This window comes from Drosophila innubila (genome assembly GCF_004354385.1).
Source record: "Drosophila innubila isolate TH190305 chromosome 3R unlocalized genomic scaffold, UK_Dinn_1.0 2_E_3R, whole genome shotgun sequence".
Lineage (NCBI taxonomy): Eukaryota > Metazoa > Arthropoda > Insecta > Diptera > Drosophilidae > Drosophila > Drosophila innubila.
In genome coordinates this window covers 32,339,230-32,364,424 of record NW_022995380.1, presented here as the reverse complement: position 1 = coordinate 32,364,424, position 25,195 = coordinate 32,339,230, and the positions used below count along the sequence as shown (strand labels likewise).

Sequence of the window (25,195 nt, the reverse complement as noted above, 5' to 3'; positions counted from 1 at the left end):
TACCCTTGAGTTTTATTATTTTCCGACGGACGCGAAAGCGCGACTAATTTTCTTGAGCGCATGACCAAAGCTATATTTCCTTGCAAGCTTCCGCTGTAAAATTATAAGTAATTTGCAAATTTTAAATATTAGATTCACTTACATTGTTGATTCAATTTAAATATCAAACCAATATCGAAATAAAATTTGTTTGTCAAAATAAAACAAATTTTAATGCGAATAAGATATGAGGCCAAACCATGATTAAAATGATATTTCGCTTTAAAATAGGTCCAGTTTTGATAAAGTTATGGATGCTTGAAGTTGGTCTAGCCCTTGACCTAGCAACTTTGCAAGCCAAAATTTTTGACCGATTTCACATGTTTATTAACAAGAAAATGAAACCTCGCAGAATCAAATTTTAAGTGTTGTTCTATACTAATTGCGATATAAGGAGTTGATTAAATGTGAAAACTTGAGAATTAAAATATTCAAAATTTCAAAGGGGGGGCCTTTAGCATTGATATCGAAACCGACCGGAACAGAAAAAAAATATCTTTTAACACAAAATTAATAAAATTTGAATGCAGATTGAATTTAAAAGCCAAATCATGAGCAAAATGACATTCCGTTTGACATTCGGTTCACTTTTGATAAAGCTATGAAAGTTTGAAGATGGTTCAACCCTTGACCAAACAACTTTACAAGTCAAATTTTTTGATTGATTTCACATGATTTTTTACAAAAAAATGAAACCTCTCAGAATCAAATTTAAAATGTTGTTTTATACTAATTACGATATAAGGAGTTGATTAAAAGTGAAAACTTGAGATTTAAAATTTTGAATTTTCGTAATTTCAAAGGGGGGACCCTTAGCATTGATATCGGAATCGACCGGAACAGACCAAAAATATCTTTTTACAAAAAATTATTAAAATTTGAATGCAGATTGAATTTGGAAGCCAAATCATGAGCAAAATGACATTCCGTTTGAAATTCGGTTCACTTTTAATAAAGCTATGGAAGTTTGAAGTTGGTTCAACCCTTTACCTAACAACTTTTCAAGTCAAATTTTTTGATTGATTTCACATGATTTTTTACAAAAAAATGAAACCTCTCAGAATCAAATTTAAAGTGTTGTTTTATGCTAATTACGATATAAGGAGTTGATTAAAAGTGAAAACTTGAGATTTAAAATTTTGAATTTTAGTAATTTCAAAGGGGGGACCCTTAGCATTGATATCAGAATCGACCGGAACAGACCAAAAATATCTTTTTACAAAAAATTATTAAAATTTGAATGCAGATTGAATTTGGAAGCCAAATCATGAGCAAAATGACATTCCGTTTGAAATTCGGTTCACTTTTGACAAAGGTATGGAAGTTTGAAGTTGGTTCAACCCTTGACCTAACAACTTTACAAGTCAAATTTTTTGATTGATTTCACATGATTTTTTACAAAAAAATGAAACCTCTCAGAATCAAATTTAAAGTGTTGTTTTATACTAATAACGATATAAGGAGCTGATTAAAAGTGAAAACTTGAAATTTAAAATTTTGAATTTTCGTAATTTAAAAGGGGGGACCCTTAGCATTGATATCGGAACGAACCGGAACAGACCGAAAATATCTTTTTACACGAAATATTTTAAATTTAAATGCAGATTGAATTAAGAGGCCAAACAATGATCATAATGACGTTCCGTTTCAAAATCGGTTCACTTTTGACAAAGGTATGGAAGTTTGAAGTTGGTTCAACCCTTGACCTAACAACTTTACAAGTCAAATTTTTTGATTGATTTCACATGATTTTTTACAAAAAAATGAAACCTCTCAGAATCAAATTTAAAGTGTTGTTTTATACTAATAACGATATAAGGAGCTGATTAAAAGTGAAAACTTGAAATTTAAAATTTTGAATTTTCGTAATTTCAAAGGGGGGACCCTTAGCATTGATATCGAAATCGACCGGAACAGACCGAAAATATCTTTTTACACAAAACTATTAAAATTTGAATGCAGATTGAATTTGGAAGCCAAATCATGAGCAAAATGACATTCCGTTTGAAATTCGGTTCACTTTTGATAAAGCTATGGAAGTTTGAAGATGGTTCAACCCTTGACCTAACAACTTTACAAGCCAAAATTTTTGATCGATTTTACATGATTTTTTACAAAAAAATGAAACCTCTCAGAATCAAATTTAAAGTGTTGTTTTATACTAATTACGATATAAGGAGTTGATTAAAAGTGAAAACTTGAAATTTAAAATTTTGAATTTTCGTAATTTAAAAGGGGGGACCCTTAGCATTGATATCGGAACGAACCGGAACAGACCGAAAATATCTTTTTACACGAAATATTTTAAATTTAAATGCAGATTGAATTAAGAGGTCAAACCATGATCATAATGACGTTCCGTTTCAAAATCGGTTCACTTTTGACAAAGGTATGGAAGTTTGAAGTTGGTTCAACCCTTGACCTAACAACTTTACAAGTCAAATTTTTTGATTGATTTCACATGATTTTTTACAAAAAATGAAACCTCTCAGAATCAAATTTAAAGTGTTGTTTTATAGTAATTACAATATAAGGAGTTGATTAAAAGTGAAAACTTGAAATTTAAAATTTTGAATTTTCGTAATTTCAAAGGGGGGACCCTTAGCATTGATATCGGAATCGACCGGAACAGACCGAAAATATCTTTTTACACAAAACTATTAAAATTTGAATGCAGATTGAATTTGGAAGCCAAATCATGCGCAAAATGACATTCCGTTTGAAATTCGGTTCACTTTTGATAAAGCTATGGAAGTTTGAAGATGGTTCAACCCTTGACCTAACAACTTTACAAGCCAAAATTTTTGATCGATTTTACATGATTTTTTACAAAAAAATGAAACCTCTCAGAATCAAATTTAAAGTGTTGTTTTATACTAATTACGATATAAGGAGTTGATTAAAAGTGAAAACTTGAAATTTAAAATTTTGAATTTTCGTAATTTCAAAGGGGCCCTTAGCATTGATATCGGAATCGACCGGAACAGACCGAAAATATCTTTTTACAAAAAATTATTAAATTTGAATGCAGATTGAATTTGGAAGCCAAATCATGAGCAAAATGACATTCCGTTTGAAATTCGGTTCGTTTTTGATAAAGCTATGGAAGTTTGAAGATGGTTTAACCCTTGACCTAACAACTTTACAAGCCAAAATTTTTGATCAATTTCACATGATTTTTTACAAAAAAAATAAGCTAATTACGATATAAGGAGTTGATTAAAAGTGAAAACTTGAAATTTAAAATTTTGAATTTTCGTAATTTCAAAGGGGAAATTAATTAAATTCAAATGCAGATTGAATTTAGAGGCCAAACCATGATCATAATGACGTTCCGTTTAAAAATCGATTCAGTTTTAATCAAGTTATGTCAGTTGGAATTCGAGAACCTTAGCTTGAATTGTTTTCACTTGTTTTTACTGTGTGAATGCGCAATAAAAACAGTCTGTGTTCTTTATTTTGACTCCTGCTGACTGATTTTTTAAACATTTTGCCCATTTACACTCACCTTCTCTTGACCAGGAATTCTCTAGACCGCAGCCGGATGTCACGTGCGCATCATTTTCCAGCACTTTTGTTGCCTTTGGCTGAAACTGCCTTAATTATAACAAGCGTTACTTTAATTAGTTTCCACAGGCGTTGCGCTAACTACGGGTCAACTACAGGCAGGTCAACGGGGTAGCAGGCGCTCTGGAATGGACCAGGGCACCAGCAACCATCAAGTCTGGTTTGGCACTGGGTATTCATTAAACACGTTCGTATGTGATCTGTACCCTCAGCCCCGTGTTTTTGTTGTCTGTTGTGGTTGTTCTTGATATTGATTTTTTTTTTTTTGTATGCTGCCTTTGTTTCTCTTGATGATTTTGTGTCAACGTCAGCCTGATAAGTTGTTCCATTTTGTAATTGTTTTATTGTTGTCTCCTTTTATCTGCACTGTGATATCTATAAGAGATAGAAGATAGAGATAAGAAGCATAGTGTAAATATGGCCCCAAATTTGACCCATTTGTAAATTCGACCTCAGCTCAGCTATGTTGCGTGAAAATTTCAGTCTACCAGCCCTTATGGTTTGGGCTGTGCAATGATCAGTTAGTCAGTGAGTCGGGATAAAGAGTTTTATATAGATAGATGTACATATGCTTAAATACTAAGCTATGATAACAGTTAATTCCAATTAACAAACCTATGAAGCTGTCACACGAGCTCGACCTCAAAGCAAGACACTTGACTCGCTTTCATTTACATCATTAACGGCATCATTTACCAGGTACTAACTGGCGCTTTAGAGCACTGAGAGTTGCAACTAATGAGACTCCAAAACATAATTGTTGGCATTTAGATGAGACTGAGCAGTGACATATCTTTCAACGTATACATGCACATGTTTAATATTTTATTTCAAGTCACATTTAGCTTAACTTGCCAATACGAGAGTAGAACCTAGTAGTATGAAACATAAACATTTACAAAAAATATAACACAAGTGGCGGCAAATGCGACAGGTCCAGCAGTTGAGAAAGCACAATGAAAACAAATGCACCTAATGACACAATTTCACACACCTACACCAACACTAACACCTATACAAACACACACCTACACAAAATCAGACAGAGCGAGTTGAAAACTGTTATACTATATAAGGGTGCACACGGCGTATGCGTGTTTTCTTCTCAGCTGAGACCAACATCGTGCCGTCCTCTCGTTTTCGAAACTCGCCAACGAATGATGGCAAATTCAGTCGGGTGTCGAGAGTTGAGAGTCGACTGTCGGGTCATTCGGGAGTCGGGTCATTCGGCAGCATTTTCGCCGCATCGGCATCAGAGCGACCGCCAGTTGCTAGCAGGCAACAAAGTGAAACAGTTCGAGTCCGTTTTTGGTGTGCAGTTAGCCGGCTCAGCAACCAAGTCCAATTCCAAGTGCGAGTATCAAATGTCGCGTTGCGATGCTTTACTATTCACCGGTGATAGTTAGTAATAGGAAATTGTGATAGGCCGCATAATAAAAGTGTTCACTGAAAGTAAAAGATAAGAGTGTTCACCGAAAGACAACTTCAAGAACTAAATTCAGAATTGAAGTCCAAGCACAGAACTCGCAAAAAACCAGCAACTTTTCGGGTATGTTTAACATTTATTTAAAGTAGGACCAGTAGGAGCTGTAGAAGTAATAGAATCAGTAGGAGCAGTAGGAGTTGAAGGAGCAATAGAATCAGTGGGAGCAGCATCACCACCCGGCATCGAAAGAAACGCTTCAAGTTTCATTTTGTAACCTAGTTTCGGTAACTCGTGTCATTCTACACCATGTTTGGGTATGTGCGTGTATAGCTATATATATATATAATGTGGATGTGTGTGCGTCTGTTGTGTGTTGCTTGCTTGATTTTTGTATGTGTGTGTGTGTGAATGACTTGGCGCGCATTTCTTACACTTTCTCGAGCTGCTTTCGCTGCTTTCATGCAATGCATTTTATGGCATTTTACCGTGTGTATTTCGGGTGTACTCGTATTATTCATACCCATACTGCAGTGCAACTGAAAAGTGCAATGGCAGCAAGGAAAAAGCAACAGTGATTTCAATGAATGCTGCCATTAAGCTGACGTCAGCTGAACGAGAAGAGGTAGGGAAGAAGAAGAAGGAGAACAGCGTGCTTCACCTTACACTTTTCTTCATTATTTGCCGGCTTTTACATACGGTCATTTCTAATGGTATATAGGATGTTCCCCTCCCAATACATATACATACGTGCATTAATATATCACCGCTTTTTTGATATCGCTGCGGACGGCAGTTCGCGCTAGTGACGAAAGCAACACGAAGGGTGCGAAAGACGACTAGCTATACATACAGCTAATTTGGAAAGGTAATTTGAATTTTGTTCGTCACAAAATTGGATATCAGAAATTTTGGGGCCAGAAATTGGTTTCGTCACCAGACTTTTACCTCGTGTAGAATTTTTTTTTGTGGGATATATATATAACAGCGTATCCGTTCGCACAGAAATTATTTAAGAATATCTCTGTAGTACGGCTCATTTGTGAGAGACTGTTGAGCTAGTGACTGACTGGTTACCACTCACCACTATTGGTTACCGTCAAATTACCTCATTGGTAAATTTCATATGGGGCTGTCTTTGGCACTAACCTCTTGACACTTTCTGCATTACCTATCATCAGTGAATTAAAAGGTGAATTTAACATGGAGTTGTCATTGGCGCTAAACACTCGACACCTTCTGCATTACCATCATCAGTGAATTCCACAATTCCAATTCACTTCTTAATTTGCCTTACTTTCATTACAAAATTTCATTGGTAATATCACCAGCAGTACTAGAGGGACATATTTTAATTGCAGCATTTATACAGCGGCTTGCAACATGTGCGTGTATAGTATGATTGCTTGTGCACTCACCTGGATACGCATACATTCATATATGTATGAATGAGTGTTTGAGTACAGGGTACCTCAAGTGAAGTATAGGGTACCCCAAGTCAAGCACACTTGTCGCAAGCATTCATTCTTACATTTTACATCTACTCGTATTTGTGTTTCACATTAAAGCCAGAAAAATGATACAATAAAACTTAAAAAAAAACTTTTTGGTAACGAATTCAATTGCCTTAAGTTTTATTTAAAAACAAATGGTGGCAGATTTTTTAAATGACAAGAATTAAGATAACAAATTCACATAACAACGTAAAGAATAACGGGCAAATAAAAAGCAAAAAAAACCTCGTCTCCAAAAGTTTTGTACCGGCAAATAAAACAAAAGCCCAAGCACAGAAAATGTTACAGCGCTCAAATAGAAAAGTCAGGCAGGCAAGCAGTCAAACTGACAGGGGGAAAAACAACAACAACGACAACAGCCAGTAGAAGAGAATTCATAACAACAAGAGTAGTACGAATAGAAATACTTAAGCCAAAGTCGCGACGTTGTCAAAGTCAGAAAGCCGCGTGGCTCTGCCGGAAATGTAAGGCGCCCATTTGGATTGAGGGGATTGGGGATTGGGGATTGAGGATTGGGAGACTCTGAAAAAGTCTAATAAATTAAGCAATTTACATGAATTGTCATTTGTTGTACGCCCAGACAACTCATTTGTTTATGGCAAGAAGAAGGCGTGGCATTCACAAAAGTTGTTTCCTCCTGGATCTTTTGACAATAATTCAAAGACTCGAGTTTTACCTAACGTTTGGTTAATTTCATCATATCTCTACTGCTACTGCTGATAATGATAATGATGGTGCCACATATCGTTATTATCACTTCGTAGTTGTTGAGCGAAAATACACAGAGCGAAAATAGAAAGGTTTTTCATACTTAAAACGCCAAGATTCAAACTTTATTTCTTACTTCAAATTAAAATAAGTATAGTCGAGTATTTCGATCTTATTTTAAAGACAATATCTTAAGTACAAAGTTTAAGAATTTTAGTATTTTCAAATTTAAAACTACTTAAGAACGAACATGATTTAATAACTCCCAAGCTTTAGACCCGAACCTATAAAAAGTTTTCAAACTCATTTCTAGAAATTTGTGAGTTTTACTCGATTCCAAATACATTTAGGGTGTTCACTTCACAGTGGCAGCGTGGCAGCAGGCACATGTGCATTCCTGAAATCGTCCTACCCAGGAATTTGTATTTCAGTTTTATAATTTGGTTTGACAATTTTTGAGCTTCCTGGTAGTCTAGATGCTTGAGTTGACCATCCGTACGAAAGTTGCCGGTTCAAATCTGGAATCTCTTTCATTGTTTTTTTTTTTTATTCGATGCGACCATTATTATTTTATATAATTATATATTTATATATTTATAAAATATGAAAATACCGTTAATTTTTTGTTGCTTCGACTAGCAAAAAATGTTGTGGGCTGCATTGTAAAATTTTCCTACAATAAAACAAATGCTTTTGTGTCGTGACGTCACAAAACAAGTGTTGTCAAAATTTTAACACTAAAATATGCCAAAAATATTAACTTTCGATTAAAATTATTGACTTTTAATCGTGTTTTTAATCATCTTTACATGGGCATATGTGCCTGACTTTTCGTATTCAGGGGTCTGGGTAACAAGCAATAGGCATTTACTAAAACTTAATTTTTAGACAACATATGAACATTAGAATAACTTTAATATGATATTTTAGGAGTAAATTGTTGTCTCTAACTGAAAAAAAAAGTTGCTTGAAACAATCTCTTAAAGCTAGCTAATCGAAAAGTAAGCATTAAGTTGTTCACTATATTCTGCAGTGCAAAAAAACGGCATTTGGCAATACGTCGCAAGTAATTAATTCGTTTAACTAATTTTAGTACTTTTTAATTATAAAAAAAAATTCTGAAAAAAATAAAAACACTTTTTTTCGGTAAATTTTACTCTTTTTGTTTTCGTGTTACGCTGGGAAGTACAGGGTACAGGTTTTTTCTATACATTTTACTCGTGTTTCGGTACTGTTTAGTTCATAAAAGTTTTCCATACTAAAGGTGAATTTGACCGCGATTGTTCCTATTTTAACAAAATTTGGTATATATATCAAGGAGGAGCCCCCCTGTTGGATAAAGCTGTGTTTATTAGACTTTTTCGCAAATATTCGTATTTGGCAGTATTAAAAAAACCTGTACCCTGTTATTCCCAGCGTTACCATATGGTAACGGCCGAAAAAATGGTCCTGTCGATTATCCTGACAAGGACGACAAGTGACCTGGAATTTATCAGTCCTGAAAGTTTCACGAAGAAACTCCAAAAACAGTTGCTCAAAACAATTCGTGTAAAATTTAATTTATTAATTTTAATTTCAACTTAAGAAAGTACTTTATTCAAGTTTATTTCCAATTAATTTTAGTACAGCATTTTTCTCTCAGTGCATGCGCTTATCTGTGCACATTTGCAACTTTAGTGTTTTTTTCTTTTTTGAAACAATGAAATTTATGTGCATATTTTGGTCATCTGACCTTAAGTTGTGTTATGCATATAAATAAATGTACATTTTTATACATACTCGTACTCAAATAAATATAAGTTGGTGCTTGGGGCAAGTGATGTTGATGTTGACGATGTTGGTGCTTCTTCTTTCTACTGCTGAAAGTTGAAGCGCCCACAGATAAGCAACAGTTACAGTTACAGTTAAAAGTTTGTTGCTGTCAAACTTAGAGTTGATTTGTTGCTGTTGTTGTTGTTGTTACCCAACAGTCAACACGTGGCGCTCAAAGCTAATCAAACTATTGATTGTTTGGGCGATTGTGGCACAGGATTTCACTTTGACTGCGATCCTTTTTTAATACCAGGTGAAAGTTGGCAACACCTTTCAAGTTGTTGTCCAAGCTTGACTCTTACTTTCTTACTTTGCCAAACTAATACAAAAGTTTCTCGCTTTTTATTTGGTGTTTCAGGAAATTGATTTTCGATGTGATACGTTCCTTTTATTCAGACTCCCCGCCTATACACTAAAGGTTTCCTTTATTTTTTCTTAAAAATGAATAAAAAAAAGATTGGTAAAGAAAAGGGCATCCTGACTTCCCAATACGGGTTAAATTTATTTCGTATTTGTGATACATCAAACTCAGTTTTATTTTTTTAATATAATTTTCAATAGACAAACTGTAAGTGAGTTGTAGGTAACTTTGATCAGTGATGCTATAAAAAACTGAATACAGGGTATTTCTGATGTCATTTCTCTCTACCGAAATGTCTTTATTTTTTTTATTTTGTTGCTAGGTGTTAACCTCTTTGACATGATAAAAAATCACAAGCTTTTATTGGTTTTGTATAAGCTGTCAACTTTGGAAACTGAAAGGTAACAGATCGAAATATGAAACTCAAATAAAAAAATTGCTTGTGTTTACTTTGCATACGTTATAAAGTCTCGTACAAGGTGTGTACTGTTGTGCACACGTAAAAAACACTTGTCAACTTGAGAGAATCTGGTCTAAACAACTTGTGCTGAAAAACTTAAAGCCGTGTTTTTAACATAATCAAAATTGTTATCAGAACTGATGAAAACACGAACGTTAACAAAACTTTCAGCTGAACCAAAGGCCAATTGCAAATATTTCTAAAAGTTTATTTTTAAATTACCCACCCTCTATTTTTTGCCAAGCTGACAGTATTTTGTCCTATCCCAGATGTGTACTACCTTATAAAAAATTCATACGAATATTTTGTGTTGTACTCGTATAATTATTTTTACTAAACGCACGAAATTTTTGTCACTTGCGGACGGAAAAATGCCATTTTTGCACTTATTTAAGCTATTGCATAAATTTCAACACAAAATGAATACCAACTCGCTGGAACGCACACACTCCCACACATCATATATATAATACAACACATACACTTACACACACTCATATGCAAATTTTCTGGCAGAACGGTGTTAAAGGCCAAGGCATCCAATTGCATGAGAATGAGCAAGGAGCAGGTCCAGGACCCAGAACCTAGCACCATGACATAATGTCGGTGCCCCTTGCCGAAGAGAAAGAGACAGAAATGCTTCGGATGTTTAACACACACTATCATATTTACACACTCACACTCAGTAAAATTCACTTAAATTTCAAAGTTGCGACAGAAATGTGTAGAAAAATATTTTTGCAAAATATCGCGTGAATGAAAAATATATAAGGTATTCAAATAATATATATTATGGTGTCCCAAATATACAATCTACTAATTTGGTTAGGATATTTAAAGAAAAAAAAAGTTGTTCATATGTTCAAAGCAATTCACTCGAAGTGCGAACTTCGATTCCAAATTTCACTTATTGCACTATCAAATCGACACAGCTGCGTTGTGGACCTTACGGTTTGGTCTCAACAGTGATCAGTCAGTGAGTCACTAAGACAGGACAACGATTTTTATATATATTGATTCAAAGAGTGTTTCACAATAAGCCTTATTTAATAAAATGTATTCAACATCCTCAAAAAATGCTGATGTTAGCTATGATAATATTAAAAAATTAGGACTTCTATCCGACCTATTTTATAAAAACTTTCAATGGATACAAAACAACACTCTTTCCTTCTTAATTAAACACTTTCAATGCACGTTTACAATTTATCTATATACAAAATTAGCGAATTTTGTTGACGAAATTGGTATGTGGTTCCAAATTTCCAAATAAGCTGGAGTTTTGAAACTTAAAACGATAATGGGAAAAACGTTTTTCTCGTGTAGCTTGCAGCGATTGCTTACAAAAAAAACCGATTTAAGTTTTAAGCGTTTGACACTTTACAATCGCAAAATGCCGAGACAAAGTTTCTCACGCGTTACAGCAAAAACAAGTAGAACAATTTCATTGCCATGTTAACCCAAGTCATAAAGTCAAGGATAAAATGCAAAGTGCCGAAGTTTTAATTTAAATTTCTGAAACCCCGCACTAAAAGCGACAGCAACAAGAAATATAATAAAACCAACCTATCTAAAGAAAAGTGCTTTCACAACACAAAATAAAAAAAAAAACCAAGCTTAAAATGAAAAAATATTAAGTGGAATGCTCTAGTAGAGAGTTTTCAGCATTTAGATGCCATTATAATTTTGAAATTTGAGCGTTTATAAGATTATAAGATCTAAAATTATCGGCTTTTGCTGCGGATTAAGCAGAAAATTGCAAATTTTTGAATTATTTTAGAAAGAATGCACTGAAGTAGCTTTCACTCAGTATAAAGAATTACCTTTTATTTTTTACCTGGTTTTGTCCTGTTTAACTTTCAACTCCAAAACTGTTGACTGTACTTTGCATGTGTAGCATTGACTAACTGAATGAGATACACAATGGAGGACTGACTGAATGAATGACTGACTGACTGACCGGTGACAGAAAACTAACTGACGTGCAACACGAAACGAACATTGGGGAGTGTGAGCTCTGTAACTAATGAGGACACATTGAAAAGCTGCCTCCAATGTGACGCAGAGTGCGTCACATGTCAATACACGATTACAACAAGAGCAACACCTTACAAAGAACTGAGAACAGAGAAACAACAGCAATAAAATGCCAAAAACAAAAACAATTGTTAGACCAGACCAAGAGACATGCATCACAAGACTGACACTGAACAAAAGAAGCGCCTAATGAAGCGGGGATAGTTGAGGAGGGGAGAAGTGTGGTGAAGAGAGGAGAGGAGAGGGAAGGACGTGTCGTGACAACACCGCAGAACCTTCGCCAATATGTTAGAAGTAGGTGAAACTATGCTAGCACATTTAGCCTTGTTCTCTTACACTGAAAAAACAGACCAACTTCTAATATTAGGAACAACTATCTAACATTTTTTGTTCTTAAAATAAGTCAGTTTAGGGACCAAATTACTATTGAAAAGGAATATTTGTACCAAGCTTAACTTTTGTTTTTGTAATGTCTTGAGTAGTTAGGAAAATTTACTCTCATATTTACTCGGGGTCTCGAAAATATACGAATTTTGGATTTTATTAATAAGAACATGATCTTGTTTAAAGTTTTCTTAAAACCAAGATGAATTTGCAAAACTAAATATTTTTTAGAGTTCTAAAAGCAAAATATTGATTTTAGAAAAAAAAAATGTTTATCAGTGTACAAGCATGTATCACTGCGGACGGCAGTTCGCGCTAGTGACGAAAGCAGCACGAAGGGTGCGAAAGGCGACTAGCAATATATACAGCTAATTTGGAAAATTTGCTATGACTGTCCGATCAGATCGAGTTATATACTGATCGAAAGGTTTAGTCCAAATTTCCAAAATGCCATACTAAAACATTTTTTAACTCACCTGGGTCATGAGACACGGGGGTGTAAGTTGCTTTATTTAAATTTAATGCTTCCGATTAGGCTATTTCTCTATATATATAAAAAGAATGAGCCCTTCAAGGACAACGCAGCAGGCGACGGCAGAAGAAGACAGCGAACTAGCGAAAGCCAGGAAACGGCAACAGCAGCAGCAACGTCTACCTTATACTGCCGATCTGTGAGAGAGCTGTGTGCTCTCTCGGCCGTGAGAGAGGCATTTTAGGATGATCGTTATCAGCAAACGCGCTCTTTGAGAACGCAGCATTCACGCAGCTTTCTCGCTGCTTAGCGCTGACTCAAACCTACATGCGTATGAGCTTATCAGCTGCCAATCTGTGTGTATATGTAAACAGATCAATGCTAAGCGAAGCTTAGCAACAACCAAAACGGGCACTCGCTGACCAAATGTTGCGAATGATTTCGAAGCATGTTGCTCAGGCGCGCATGCATATTTGTATGTTGCTGGCATTAGTAACATCGAAATAAAAATAATCTTTTATTGTAACAATGACCAACGATGAAAGCAACAAAATAAAAAGACTAACTAAGCGACAATTATACTTTCCATCTTTCCTGAGCAAAATAGATGACGTGACGTACACGGAATTATAAGATAAACATCATATAAAAAACAGTTACAAGCATGAAATGAATATAATATTCGTATTCGTATTCACAACTGATTGAGTCAATGATGATGGCATTAAAAATCGCAAATGGATCTTTTTGTTTCAAACATGTAACGTATGATTGTGAGTGAGTGTGTGTGTGTGTGCCAATTACAAGACTCTGTTAGATTCGGAATTTGCCATTCTAACAGCGGAAACAAGCAAAGAGATTTATTTTTGATATTTCCGTTTTAATGCGACAACAACAACAACAACATTAACATTAACATGAGCAACATCATCAACATCATCAGAACAGCGAATGCTGTGAAACTTTTTCGATAAAAATGTAAATTTATGGGGTATGTGTAACAAATATACTCTGTACATACATACAAATACATATACACACATTTCTTCATATGAATGTGTGTGATGTGTAAGCGTATAACAATAACATTGATGACGCTGGTGAAATACGAGTAAGAGAGTGGAAAGTGGAGAATGGAAAAGTCGTAGGTGGGTTTCGAATCTGGATGGATACTTTCTGATATCCTCTCTACTCTCCTCTCATCATTCACCTCATTATATTTTTATTAGTTTTTATTGACTCATTTTGATATGCCAGATTACAATTCATTCATTGACTCTGATATTGTACTATTGTTGTTCATTTTGTTATTTAGTTGCCTTCATTTGTTTCATATACAGACTGATTTTTATTCCCCTAGCCCATTGAAAATGGTCAAAAAAGGGTATAATGTGTTTGGCAGAATGTATGTAACAAGCACAAGAGGGCGTGGCAGACCCCCCAAAGTATATACATTCTTGATCAGGACTAACAGCAGAGTCGAACGAAAATGAAGTTTTAGTATGGAAAAGTTTTTTGTTTGTTGAGATATCAGAACCAAACTAATAGAATATGCCTAGGGGCTGGTATTATACATCCTGACCAAATTTGGTTGAAATCGGTCAACTATATGATATAGCTATCATAGGACCTATCGGTAGAAAATCAAGTTTTAGTATAACAAGTTTTTTGTTTTTTAAGACATCCTAACCAAACTGATAGAATATGCATTAGTGCTGGTTTTGCACATTCTGACCAGAATTGCTTCAAATCGGCTCCATATATCATATAGCTGCCTAAAAAACAATTGGTCGAAAATAAACTTTTATAAAAGAGTACCTGGGCTCAGGGTATCCTACTGTCGAGCGGGCTCGACTGTAGCCGCACCTCACCGCGAGCGAAGCGATCCGGGGGTAGGCAAGCGAAGCAAGCAGTCGGCGGAGCCCCCTTGTTTTTTTTTTTTTTTGAGATTATTTCAATTCTCAATAGCTCATCTGTTTAATGTAGCGCGTCAATTTATTCCTCAAAACTTTGCGTTAAACTTAGTTTTGCAGTAAATAATAATTTTCCAGATCTAATTCGATAAGAACTAATAAAAATGAGTGGACAGTAAAAAGCCAAAAGTATGCCCGAGAATAATAGAAACTTTCCTTTACAATTATACTAAGTTGGGTTCACGTCTATAGAAATAAGGTACTTCTTATGAATTTCGAATTATTTTGTTAAGGAATTACAAAAAAGAAGAAATAAAAACTAAGAATCTAATTTGAGTGAATAGATTTGGATTCTCATATTTTATTTTCACATTAAATGCTTCCTAGTTTTTTATTTCAGAACTTTCGTACTCTAATGAATATTTTTCGAAATAAGAAGTTAAAAGTAAAAAAATGTTTTCATATTTGTATTTACATATTTACATAATTATTTAAAAGTACTTAATCAGCCGCGGCATCAATGTATATACGCATTATTAATTAATTGTGGCTTCAATCAGAAAATAAACAATTGTTTAAGCAGAAAGACCTGGCGATAAATGAAACATAAATATTTCATTCAGCAAACTTTGTTTTGTCACATGTGTGTATATTTACACATATACATATATACTGTGTGTATTGAAAATTACTCAGTCAATTATATTTAACAGCAATAAATTTTAAGGCAACCGCATTAAAATTAATAATGTACACAATCAACGGTAATGAATGGAACAAACAGCAAACAACGAATATGAAAATACAAAACGATATTCTAGTATTTAAGGAGCATCTTAATTCTCATAAAAGAAGACAGCAAATTACAAAACCTTTGAAGTTGACAAAGTGACCCCACATAATTTACAAAGTTAAAAAATAGTAATAAGAAAAACAAAAATGAAAATGTGACAGAACTAGGAAATCTGTATCGAATAAAGGCGGATTCTAAAAGCAAAGACTTGGACAAGAAAGGAACATCATTTATTTGTTATTTTTTCATTTTGTTTACATTTTGAAGTGGGGTACTCTGAAAATGTGTAAAACATATTTTTAAATCAAAGTGAAAGAGAAAGTGGAAGTGAAAGAAATCCCCTCGCAGGATAGCAACGGCAAATCCAAAAAGGTTCCAATAAGCCACCATAAAAATTTATTGACACAAAGGATTGAAAATAATAACAACAACAGCGAGGAAAAAAAATCACATGACGTTCTATGCATGCCAAATCACCGAAATCACCGAAATCATCATCAGAAAGAAACCCAGTATGATTTTCCAATAATATGCTCAATAGCCGGCACAACCGTATTTACTGTTGTTTATGTGTCCTGATGTTGATGTCCTGCAACATTCTCAAATCCCCATATTCTCCACTCACTGCCCAAAAGAATCCCGCAAATGGTTTGGCTACGATTTTCTGTCTTCGCTTAATTTTCGGGGCAATTCGCCTTTCACTTCCCGATAGCCTTTGATTTGCTGTTGTTAAAAAATATTTATGCGATATAATCAAAAGAAATGCGACACACATACATGCGATACATGGCTCTGTTTCCATAGCAGCAAGTTCACACAGTTCACGATTCAGCCCGAAACTGGGAGCTGGGAAGTGGAAACTGGGCAAGGTTATGGCATTTGGTTATTTCCAAGGATTAGGTTATAATTGTGTATCGTGTTTCTTTATTTCTTTTACTCACATTCCCTTTGCATCTCCTATCCCTTTAGTCCTCAGTGTTTCTCCCAAACATTAGAAGAACATTATTTTTATATAAATTTGGCCCATGAAATTGGTAAAAAGAACGAATGCTTGTAACGGATTCTAACCCCAGTAAGTAGATCAGTGTTTCTTTAATGAAAATAAATACTTATGATTAAATATCTGTAATGTGTACATATGTTTACACATTGCGTATGAGCAACTTCCATTTTATTAACAAAGTTGAGAAAAATTCGGTTGTCAAAATTGGCTTCAAATTTTGAAGCACATTTGGTAACGGACCATTAAATACGGAAATTGGGTGAAGAAAAGTCTAAACGTCAAACAGGAAGGTCACATGCACACGCACACAAACATATACACGTACACGTACACAGTTATAGCAAACAAAACACATATCGAACAATCGGATAACACAAAATGAATCGGAAGCTATTTCATGAGTGCCAAGAGGAAAGATTACTGGTTTTCATTGTTCGGTGTTCAATGTTCTGAATGCAACCTTAGGTTAAGAACTGCATCTATTTGTAATTGGGGTAATCACATAAATACACTAGGCTCGATCATACTCTGTACCAAAGTCAGCAGCAATAATTGGACTACATACAGGGTGTATTTATAATGGGTAAAGCAGCTTTTACAACTTGGCTGCAAACAAAAGTAGGAGCCAAGAAAAGCTGGAGATATATTCGACTCCGTTCCTGTGTTTCCCCCAAAGTAAACTCATTAGCAGATAATTAGTGTAAGCAAAGGCAAACCTGCCAATATAATATGTAATTAGATATATAACTAGCTAGGCAACCAACCGACTGAAAGATTTTTGATTATTTCGCAAAATTACACAGCAGGTGAACGGTACGGAAAACGGAAAACTTTAGTACCATGACAACCATTGTAAACTTTGAAGGGTAAGGGTTTGGGTCTTCTAAGTTTGTTCAACAAACTTTCTATTTTCCTGTTTGAGTTTCTTGCATTACTCTTACTCTAATTTGCATTTAATATTTATTATTACTAATTAAAAACATACCAAAGCTTCTCATTATGAAAAACTTTTGATATGCAGCGGACCAAGGCGATACAAATAATTTAAAAGTCTTTTGAGTTTGCAGTTGAAATTCGATGCCATTAAAACTTACAATTTCAAATGTATATTATTTTATTGCGGTAGGTGAAGAAAAAGTGCAAACTAATTTGGAGTCACGTGAAGTGATACAAATTTCTATGGAGAAATTTTTTTTTTGTTCATTTAATTAGATTTCTAGGGGTACAATTTACAATTTAAGCCACTAGTCAATATTACAAACATCGATATTTAAGACTTAACAATTGATAATTAATGAGTAAGAATGAATGAGTAATAAATAAATAAATAAATACAATTTGAAACTTACTGAAACAATGATCAGTCAGTCAGGACAAAGAGTTGTACATATATTTTTTGTTTAGTTGACTATAATTAGCTATTTAAGTTATATTTTTGATTTAACTATAAATGTAGTTTAAATATTATATTAATTAATTTTAATTTATTTGCTGATTATGTTCTTTAAGCTTTTGTTGTAAAAGTGGGGCGTTACGTTTACTTTTTTTTTATAAATTGGTTCCAAACTACCAACTGAAGAAGACACTCCGGCTTATATGGCAATTCGATTTAACAAAAGTGCGCGTTAAAGATAATTAAAATGTTTTGACTTAACTTAAGTGTCAAGAAAATTAACTTTTCAGCATTGTTGTATGGCAGGGAGATTGGGAGGGGATACTGAAGTATGGACCGCGACAAGCGCAATTAACATATTTTATCAATCTTTTTCTTCGCCTATCTCCCGCTCATACTTACACAATTTAAATAAGTCAAGTGGCAAACAGCACAGGGCAAGGACACTCGACACAGACACAGTCACAGGCTGACATACGAGAGTCGAGAGTGAAGAGTCAGGAGTCAGGAGGCAGGAGCCAGGGAGTCGCACAGGCAGGCAGTCGGTGGGTCGGGCAGTCAGGCAATGCCGAGTCAGCGCCATTCACATAAACACATTAACACTTTGCGTGAGGCGCAGGTGCAGTGAGTGAGGGAGCGGGCGCGGGAGTGGCAGCGGAAACAGGGGCGCGGGGTCAAAGTTGGTCAGGCCACATTAAGTTACTTTTTTCGCTCGGATCGGGTCACTGGGGTCACAAGGTCGCCCCGCATTACGCACTCGCATTCGCACTCACGTGGCCAAGTGAGACATGAGGCGGATAAGCAGGACTCGAATCCACCGGATAAGCAGGACTCGAATTCACCGGAAGCGCGCGGCAAATGCGGCACATAAATTACACTTTAATTTTGCAACATTTTTGCCACGGCTTATAAATCAACGGCATGTGCTGAAGAGCAGCTGACACGAAAAAACCAAAAAAAAAAATAAAATAAAAAAAATGAGCGAGTGCCGCCATGAAACTGAACGACAGCTGTTGGTAGGAACCGTCGCCTACAAGGCTCTTTCAGCCCTGGGGAATATTGAAATTTCAATTTAATTACATGCATTGAGTGGAGCTAAGGCTCTTACGGGTACTCGTACTCGTAAACAAAAAAAGATACATTCTAAAATGAACATTTTGAATTCTTGAGTTTAGCATGTATTTTCTAAATATGTATTTAGGATATTATTGTTGAATTAAGACAGAACGTCAAAGAAAATTAAGATATTTTATATACCTTTTTTTTTAAAATACATTATTGTCTCATCTATGTTGTGTGAAAATTTCAGCCTCCTGGTCTTATGGTTTGAGCTGTGCAATGATTAGTGAGTTAATCAATGAGTTTGGTCAAAGAATTTATTATATGTAGATTTTGTTTATAAAATCAATGTAGGATTTTTCACTAGACAGGTATACAACAGATTTTTTACCCAATCTTTTTAAAAACTGAAGCTCTAAATATGATTGATGTTATACCGGATTCCTGAATAATTTCTTTCTGTGTACAGTCGTACCCTCTCGAAAGTTGCTAACAGAATGAACGAAATGTGGCTAAAGCTTAATTTGTTGAGATAATTGTGCGCAAATTTCATTTTTATTAAATGGACACCCGCTTTCGCTTTTTCTTTTGGGTGTTTTGCTTTTTTCGCACTTATTATCAAAATTGGATTTCAAGTGCGGCTTGGCCAGGCTCCGCTCTCAACTTTGACCTTAACTACACTAACTCACTTCGGCTCTTTGCGTAATTGGATATTGGCTGAGTTTTGGCTACAATGAGAATGAAACGCCAAGCAAAACCAATTAGCTGTCCCGCCGCAGCTAATGGAAACGAAACTTTGCTTCCATTTTTTTCGAATTTGTTTTTATATATATTTCACACTGACCAGAGATAATTCATACATTATTATTATTATTTTGGCAGCTAAGTGAAATGTTTGCATGATATACATACAACGATGTATTGGAGTTGTATATGAGGTCGTGTATTATTTTCAGTACAAGAGCAATCTAAATTTGAAATATTAAATGCCAAGGGGCGTTTGAAGGGTCAATAGGGCGTGGCTGGAAACAACAATACACCCCATTCTATTGAATAGTGCGTAGCGTTTTTAATTAATTCTTAGCAGCAGAAGTTGCAAGTTGCGAGTTGTGAGTCGAGGCAATGATTCAGAATAAAAATACAAAAAAAATTTGATGAATAAAATCCATTCATACAAAAGGCGACCAAACTCAACCGCAAGTGTGGCACTTTGGCATGTGAATGTGTGAGTGAATATGGATGTGAATGTGGATGTGAAAATGGATGTGTATGTGAATGTGGTGACTGTGGCTCGTTTGGCAAACCACATGCTGCTAGCAGCCTCACATCGCACACACATCAGAATCACAGGACGGACAAAATCAATTTTAAAGCGAATTTAATAAAAATGCATTTATGCGCATTTAGTGGCAATTAAGTACAGTAAATGTCGAGCATTTGTCGAGCAACATACAAAATGCTGCTGTCACTGCAAATGCTGAGCACATTTAAATCCATGTTGCCTGGTTGGGTTGAATTGGTTTGGATACACTGAAACAAAAAAGGTTCTAAAATCAAGATTTTGTTGTAAGAACTAAGAATAAGGGTCAGAAATTCGAATTGCAAGGTGGTTAAAGTTCGGGAATAAAGTTCACACAATCAAAAAATTGCTTAGTATGAAAAACGTTGTTAGTTCTAGAGCTCCCTAGATTTCTTTATAAATGATAATTTTATATGTTTTTCCTTGGCAAGAATGAGACTCAAACACGCGCTTGTTTGTACGCCAAATATTGGTTTTACTTGAAAATATAAATATATAAAATTTTAATAATGTGGTCTTAAAGTGGGCTTAATTTGAGAAAAAATATGTTAGACTAATGTTCCAGATTGTAGAAGTTGGTCTTTTTTTTCAGTGTGATTGGGTTGGATGGGATCTCCAAGGTAGCATCTGAAGGGGGGCCACGTGAAGTAATAAAGTCAATGTGAATATATTTGATGTGGTGCGAACACAGACAACAGCCGGCAATAAAATTGATGACCGAATCCGAACAAAAAAAAAAGCTTAACCCAATGCACAATTTTGGATGCATTTTACCACAACAGATTTATGGCAGTCAAACTAAGCAAGTCGGAAAAGACTTCAGGCTAATGGATTTAATCTGAGTATTGGATATTGAAGAGAAAACCGAAGCCTGCGTTAAATTTGCTCTCTTCCTCACCTGACAGACAACTGGTCGTAAAAGCGACCCAAACACTTTGAAATAAACATTTCAATTTGTTAACGGTGCTGCTGCGACAATTTGGTGTGAAAAACTTGCAACTATTTTTAGGTGTCGCTGTCGACTTTCCCAATCCTCTAGCTCCTCCTGCTCCTTCTGCTGGTTGACACCTCGACTTTATTGCCATGTGACAAGAACATCTTCGTGCCAATTGCATGGCAAACAAAATGTGTCAAGTGAACGGTGACTGACGTGACTGACTGTAAGCAGGAAGCCTGTAGCACCAAACAAAGACACATTAAAGAGACAAACTCGTAGTAGGCTCTGTTGCCATACAAATCATTCATTGTAGCACACAACATATGAGTTAAGAGTTCTCGTAGACTAAGATTAAGCAAGGGAGTCACTTAAAATGGCGTTGGCTTAATAGCGGCAATTGTCGGAGTCAGTTAACTGGAGTCATCCACCCAATAACCGCTTATTAAGATACAGCTGACTCTGTCAATGTCTCCATGACAAAGCTTGGCAATAATTTGTTTATGGCGTTGGTTGTCCCCTTACCCTTCCCATTCCCACTTCCTACACTGAAAAAAAGGGTTCCAATATCCAGATTTTGATCTTAGAACTAAGAATTTTACTCTTCAAGTTAGAAAACACATCTTGGTTTTAAGAACATTTCAAATAATACCAAACTCTTATTTATAAAATCAGAAATTCTTGTTTTTTCAAGACCACAACTTAAGTATAAGAATAAATATTCTTACATACTCAAGACAAACAAATAAGGCAGGTATTGCATTTATAATATTTTAATTGATGTTTAATTAAATTTTATTCTGATATTATATAAATTTTTTTCTGTCTTGATAGCTTTAAAAATATTTCTTTAATATATTTTTCCTTGAGTGAGTGGGATTCGAAACCGCGCAGTTTTGCAATTGCTAATATACACATACATAATATTAGAAATTTGGTCCTATAATAGTCTTATTTTATTAAATTTAGAAGTTCGTATTTTTTTCAGTGTATGCCTATCCCTATCCCTGCTCAAATACATTGCACGCGCAATGCTAATCTGCTTTTAATTAAAAGCATCAAGCAATGCTTTAATCAGCTTTTTCTTGCTCCTCCTCAGACTCAGAGTCAAATCAACCTGACCCAATTAATTGCGATCCATGTTAACTGGTGTCTTTCAGTTGTCCTGATTTGCCTTGTTAAATGTTATTTATATTTATCCAAATGTCGAGCCAACGAGTATAGGACATTTTTTAAAAACAGAAGGAGTTATTCCTACTCAACATATTAAATTTTCAACTGACAGTGAGTACAAATGCGATAAAAGAGCCAAAATAGGAACACTAAGTTGATATTTTAAAATATTACATCGTCGCTAAGTCCCAAAAGGATAAATATTATCTACAAATTTGAAATTACCTCATAAGTTTACACTCTCAATGTGATATATGTTATGTAATAAAGCTATTACCGGCAAAAACAATTACCTTTTTTTTTTTTAAATATTTTCTGCTATTATTAAGATAAATGCAACCACACTTTTGTTATATTTGAAATATATATATTTATGGATGTTGGTAATACCTTTAAGCTGGCCTCGACAAGAGCTGGATAATGATTAATGACAAAATATTATGTGAAATCAATCAAGCTATAAAACGAATGTACTCGCTCCACGAAAAAAAAAGAACTAGGCGCATGTTAAAAGTGTCAAACACAATTAATTATAAAATTCATAAAAGAAAAGCCCACCGCTTAAACAAAAATCAAACAAAAATAAGTATAGGTAAAAAATTAATGAAAAATGCAACTGACAAAATTATCTCCCATAATAATTTGTACAAACAAATAAAGCACGGAAGGAGACAACAGACTATTTGAACAAAGGTAGAAATAAATCAGAAGTAATGGAGAGAGTGACAACAATTATAAAAACAATGTTTTATTAAAAATACCAGAGCACAGCAGCGTCAAAAAAATACAAGTTTTTGATGGGATGGGAGGGAATGGAATAGGATGGGATGGGGGAGCAGACAGTAAAAATAATATTTGTGGGGGAGACGAGCAATCATAATGTTGCTGCAGACACATGTTTACAGCTGCTTCCAGGCGACCACAAAGCAACAACAGCCACAACTACAACAACAGCAACAGCTGCTGGCAGCTGACAATGCAACTGATTCCAGATTCGCCGTCATATTTTAATCAATAAACAAACGTAAAAGTATGAAAAACAAATTAAAAAATGCAACAAGACAAAAGTGGAAAACATTGTTTGGAACCCAAACAAACAATGACCAAAAACGAGTATGATAAATGAAGCTGCATTACATTGGCCTGCCAATGACAATGGGACGACAATGACAACAACAACAGCAACAACAATAAAGGAGGGGAAGGGAGGGAGTCAACGGCTATATTTAGAGCCCCACAACTCCTCTACGCATAATGATTGTCGAGTAATTGTGGCAATTTGGTCGTACAAAAGGCATAACAAATGTTGAGCGTAGGAAATGATGTGTGAAGTGCTGCCGATCTGCCACCCTCAAACTCCCAACCCTAATTCTAACCCTACCCCTACTTCTCCCCCTTCCCTTTGATAGTTGCCGGAAGTGATTATTGGTTTTTGTGCACGATGCGATAAGATAATGCACTGAGTTTTGTCCTTTTGTCTCTCCCTCCGGTCACTGGATAACTAGCCTGCATCCCAATTCAAATTTACAATGCTGCCCTTAGTTGCAACAATAGCCAATTTAAAATCCATGCAAACATGGAATGGTACTCCACACACATTCAGATACTCAACTCTTTATATATATATAAATATAAAACGTAGTTTTACCCCGAACTTTAAGACTCTTTGCAATTCGAATTTTAAAAAACGGCGTCTTATTGATCAATAAAATTGACTCAGCTATGTTGTGTGAAAATTTCAGACTCCTGGGTCTTATGGTTTGGGCTGTGCAATCAAACAAGGAAAACGTTTTGCAAATACAAATTCCCTGCGACGTAGCGGGAATGAGAAATTGAAGCAATGCTTTAAGGATTTTAAATGATGCCCGAATTGCAGCGCATAATTAAACAGCCACGGGATGCCATAAATAATGTTACCAGTAAGCTTCTATTGACCGAAATAATTCGAGATTTTGCTGTTGGGCTCAAGCCGAAGCGATTGTCGTGCAACTAGCCAATTAGTCAGCTATAGATATACATATGTATATCTAACATGAACACATATACATGTCATGTACATAATTACGAGCATACAACATGTATCTGTATATATATCTGTATCTGTGAAGCACATGCCAATTGACCACAGAAAGTCAACGAAAATGCTTATCAGAAACGCCCATTGACACAGACAATAGTAAATAAATCAAGTAAGGAAAGGTGGCTACACTGATAAAAATTTAGTTAACACCGATAAATACCTCGATATGTAAATTGCCTTCTTCATTATTTTGCGTGTGCCTTTGTTTGATCATAAATTATTTATTTAGAACTTTGTACTTTTAAAGGGATGCAATAAACCAAACATGCAGAAACTACACATGTATGCACTTATGTATATGTTTTTGGCTTTGTCAACAACTAATTGAAACATTGTTTTTTATCTCTTTCTAGCTGATTGCCGAGCGGCTCATTAGGAAAAGTTTATAGGCATGTGTGACTAGAACTTGCGGCAATTAGACGAGACACTAAAATCGCTTACAAATGTTAAGTGACAGACATTTTCGCGGAAAATCTAACGAGCAAGAGCAAGTAAAGGAAAAGCAAAAGTAAACGACACCACAATATTCCGGCAACATAAGAGCAAAGACTTGGCAACATGTTGCCAACCAATGGCAGCAGCAACATTTCCAAATTATTGCTAAGCTATGACAACATTCCCACATTAACTTCGGATGCGTTTAGTCGTGTTCGTGCGTCTGTCGGCTGCGTAACTGTATCTGTATCTGTGAGATATGTGGCGCGTTCGTTGTGATTAAATAGAAAGACGTATGAAATAAAGTGTGACACAGAGATAATGCTTTGCGAAAT

General features: G+C 35.1%; 1 long non-coding RNA gene across 1 annotated transcript; it reads left to right on the top strand.

Annotated features, from left to right (window-relative positions):
- The first annotated feature begins 4,870 nt into the window (after positions 1–4,870).
- On the top strand, positions 4,871–24,931 carry LOC117792597. The gene is made up of 2 exons (XR_004618187.1): positions 4,871–5,155; positions 24,779–24,931. It is a non-coding gene; the product is annotated as an uncharacterized LOC117792597 (long non-coding RNA).
- Positions 24,932–25,195: the final 264 nt, after the last annotated feature.